The sequence below is a fragment of the Triticum urartu genome, chromosome 6A (assembly GCF_056163025.1).
Source record: "Triticum urartu cultivar PI428250 chromosome 6A, HENAU_Tu73, whole genome shotgun sequence".
Lineage (NCBI taxonomy): Eukaryota > Viridiplantae > Streptophyta > Magnoliopsida > Poales > Poaceae > Triticum > Triticum urartu.
Window position 1 is genome coordinate 417,232,956 of NC_141878.1, and position 4,454 is coordinate 417,237,409.

Genomic DNA, 4,454 nt, shown 5'->3' on the forward strand with positions numbered 1-4,454 from the left:
CCTAGAAGAATGTTTCAATTAGTTGCATAAGTGAGCATCATGCATCATATTTAAATTCGAAAAACTTGAATTGAGGGAATTTTTCAAAGCCTTGGAAAAATTTAAATAAAAGAAGGGCAAGAACCCTAAAAATCTCATTCAATGATTCCAAAAATCCCTTCATTGATGTTTGATAATTTTGAAAAGGTTTAGATCCAAACCAAAAGTATTGAACATTTTTTAGGAATTATTTTGGGCATTTGGATCTAAAACACTATTGTATTTGAACTTGGATTATATTCATAACATATAGAATATATTTCCAGATAAATATGAAGTATTTTATGTGCATTTGGAAAATTCTATTTACCAACATAAAAATGTTCAGAGAATTTTTGGCATTGTTTTGAATCCTTTTGAATTTGCAAAACAATGGAAAATATTAAATAAAAACAGAAAACAGAAGAAACATAAAAAGGCAAGGAAAACTTAACTGGCTTACCTGTGCGGCCCAGTACTGTAGCAGGCCCAGCCCATCAGGGGCATAGCCGTCTTCAACCTCTGCCAGAAGGGAGAAGCGAAGCAGAGCATGGTGCGCGCTCTGTTTCCTCGCCCTCGCGCCACCTCCTGCATGGTTGCCTCCTCTTCACGTGGAAGATCCTGGACTAGCCACACAACCCCCTCGGCCGTCTCTCACTCTCCCTCGTCCCTATGTCCTCCCTTGGCTCTCTCCCTCACATGCACCCGACCGCGCTCATCGCCGCCGTTCGCTGCCACCGCGTCACCGGCCGTCCCTTGCCGCGCGATTGTGTCCCACTGATCCGCTGACGATCAGTGCATCTCCACGTAGAAGATCACCTCGTTGGACGCCCTGTGACGTCGCCTTTGAGCTCGTCACCGTCGCATCTGCTCGCTGGCTTCGCCGTCAATTCACGCCATCCAGGACGTCACCGACCTTGCCAAGCCGCTCCTCCTAACCGCAGTGAGGCTTCCTTCCTTCCTCCTTGTTCTCACTGTCGTTCAAGTCCCCTAGCTGCAATGCCCACCAAACCCGAGAGGTTCCTGCCGCCGACGATGATGCCCCCGTGGCCTAAGCACATGTAGCTCGTGTTTGAGCACTTCGCCGTGTTCCCGCAGTCCCCAGGAAACCTCCTAGCCGCTAACATCACCGTGATGTGCTTCATAGCTCCAAACACGAGCGTGCATGTACTCCGACCGTCGCTCAACTCCTCACCGCTGTCACCACTAGCCACCCCGAGTCGTGAAGTTGGATAGGATCACCCATGTTCTCAAATTCCAGAGCTATGGCAACATCATCACCCTCTTCCTCAGCGACCATGTTGTGCATGATCACACAATATGTCATCACCTCCCACAAGGTCTTCGGATCCCATTGTTTTGCAGGTCCATGAACAACTACAAAATTGGCCTAAAGAACTCCAAATGCCCTCTCGACATCCTTTCTAGCTGCTTCTTGTCTTTAGTCAAAGTGAGCCTTTTTCTGGCAACTGGGTTTGAGATGATGCTGACAAAGGTAGCCCATGTAGGATAGATACCGTCAACCAGATAGTAGCCCATATTATACTCATATCTATTGACAGTATAGTGAGAGCTTTTTCTTCAATTAGCCTCGCAAACAACGACGATCACTGCAGCACATTGATGTCACTGTAAGACCCGGGCGTGCAAAAGAAAGTGTGCCAAATCCAAAAATCCTGCGATGCAACTGCTTCAAGAATTATGATGGGCTTCTTAGCATGACCCTGATATTGCCCTTGTAAAGCTTTCGGGCAGCTCTTCCATTTCCGATGCTTGTAGTTAAGAGATCATAGCAACCCTGGCCACACTCTTGCTTCTGAGTTTGCCAGGAGCCTGTCCATGTCTGCCATGGTTGGTTCTCTCAGGTACTAAGGTCCGAACACCTCGACCACAGCAGTTGCAAATCTGACCATGGCATCTTTGCATGTGCTCTCAGGCATCCGCAGTTACTCATCCCACGAATCAACGGCCGTGTCATATGCAAGCATCCGGAGTGCGGCCGTGCACTTCTGGTAACCAGAGAAGCCAATCATTCCCACGGCGTCCTTCTTTAGGATGAAGTAGTAATCATAGGTGTTGGGAATCGTTGCATGGAAAACAAAACAAAATTCTACGCACACGCAATGATCTATCCATGGAGATGCATAGCAACGAGGGGGAGAGTGTGTCTACGTACCTTCATAGATTGTAAGCAGAAGCGCTTCACAACACGGTTGATGTAGTCGAACTTCTTCTCAAGTCAACCGACCAAGTACCGAACGCACGACACCTTTGCGTTATGCACACGTTCAGCTCGGAGATGTCCCTCGCCTTCTTGATCCAGCAAGTTGTCGAGGTAGACGAGTTCCGTCAACACGACAACGTGGTGACGGTGATGGTGAAGTGATCCTCGCACGGCTTCGCCTAAGCACTACAAAGATATGACCGGGGGTGTAAACTGTGGAGGGGGCGCTGCACAGGACTAAAACTATTGTCTGGTGTGTGCTAGGGCGCCACCCCCACATATATATAGGTGGGTAGGGGGAGGGAACAGCCATGAGGGCACCCCAAGTAGGCCGAATCCTATTTGGGGTCCTCCCCAAGTGGCGCCCCCTTTCCTTAATTGCTGGAGAAGAAAGGGAAGGGGGAAGAGAGAAGGAAGGGGAGGCCGAATCCTCCTCCCTTTCCTTTCCCACTTGGCCGGCTTCCATGGGGGGCGCGCCAACCCCTTGTGGGCTGGTATGCTCCCCTCTTGTGGCCGAATAGGCCCAATATTCTCCCGGGGGTGACCGGTACCCCCTCCGGTACTCCGATGACTATCCGGTTTTCTCCGGAACACTTCTGTCATTCGAATACCATCGTCCTATGTATCAATCTTTACCTCTCGACCATTTTGAGACTCCTTGTCATGTCCGTGATCTCATCCGGGACTCCGAACAACATTCGGTCACCAAATCACATAACTCATATAATAATATATCGTCATCGAACGTTAAGCGTGCGGACCCTACGGGTTCGAGAACTATGTAAACATGACCGAGACACCTCTTCGGTCAATAACAAATAGCGGAACCTGGATGCCCATATTGGCTCCTACATATTCTACGAAGATCTTTGTCGGTCGAACCGTTATGACAACATACGTAATTCCCTTTGTCTATCGGTATGTTACTTGCTTGAGATTCGATCGTCGGTATCTTCATACCTAGTTCAATCTCGTTACCGGCAAGTCTCTTTACTCGTTCCATAATACATCACCTCATGACTAACTCCTTAGTCGTTTTCTTGCAATCTTATGATGTGTATTAACGAGAGGGCCTAGAGATACCTCTCCGATACTCGGAGTGACAAATCCTAATCTTGATCTATGCCAACTCAACAAACACCTTCAGAGATACATGTAGAGCATCTTTATAATCACCTAGTTACGTTGTGATGTTTGATAGCACACAAGGCATTCCTCCGGTATCTGGGAGTTACATAATCTCATAGTCGAAGGAATATGTATTTGACATGAAGAAAGCAATAGCAATAAAACTGAACGATCACAATGCTAAGCTAACAAATAGGTCTTGTCCATCACATCATTTTCCTAATGATGTGATCCTGTTATCAAATGACAACTCATGTCCATGGTTAGGAAACCTTAACCATCTTTGATCAACGAGCTAGTCAAGTAGAGGCTCACTAGGGACACAGTGTTTGTTTATGTATTCATACATGTATTAAGGTTTCCTGTCAATACAATTCTGGCATGAATAATGAACCTTTACCATGAATAAGGAGATATAAAATAACAACTTTATTATTGCCCCTAGGGCATATTTCCTTCATTCTCCCACTTGCACTAGAGTCAATAATATAGATTACATTGTTATGAATCTAACACCCATGGAGTCTTGGTGCTGATCATGTTTTACTCGCAAAAGAGGCTTAGTCAACGGGTCTTCTATATTCAAATCCGTATGTATTTTGCAAATCTCTATGTCTCCCTCCTTGACTTGTTCACGGATGGAGTTGAATTGTCTCTTGATGTGTTTGGTTCTCTTGTGAAATCTGGATTCCTTTGCCAAGGCAATCGCTCCAGTATTTTCACAAAAGATTTTCAGTGGACCCGATGCACTAGGTATAACACCTAGATCGGATATGAACTCCTTCATCCAGACTCCTTCATTTCCTGCTTCCGAAGCAGCTATGTACCCTACTTCACACGTAGATCCCGCCATGACGCTTTTCTTGGAACTACACCAACTGACAGCTCCATCATTCAATATAAATAGATATCCGGTTTGTGACTTGTCATCCGGATCAGTGTCAGAGCTAGCATCGACGTAACCATTTACGATGAGCTCTTTGTCACCTCCATAAACGAGAAACATATCCTTGGTCCTTTTCAGGTATTTCAGGATATTCTTGACGGATGTCCAGTGATCCACTCCTGGATTACTTTGGTACCT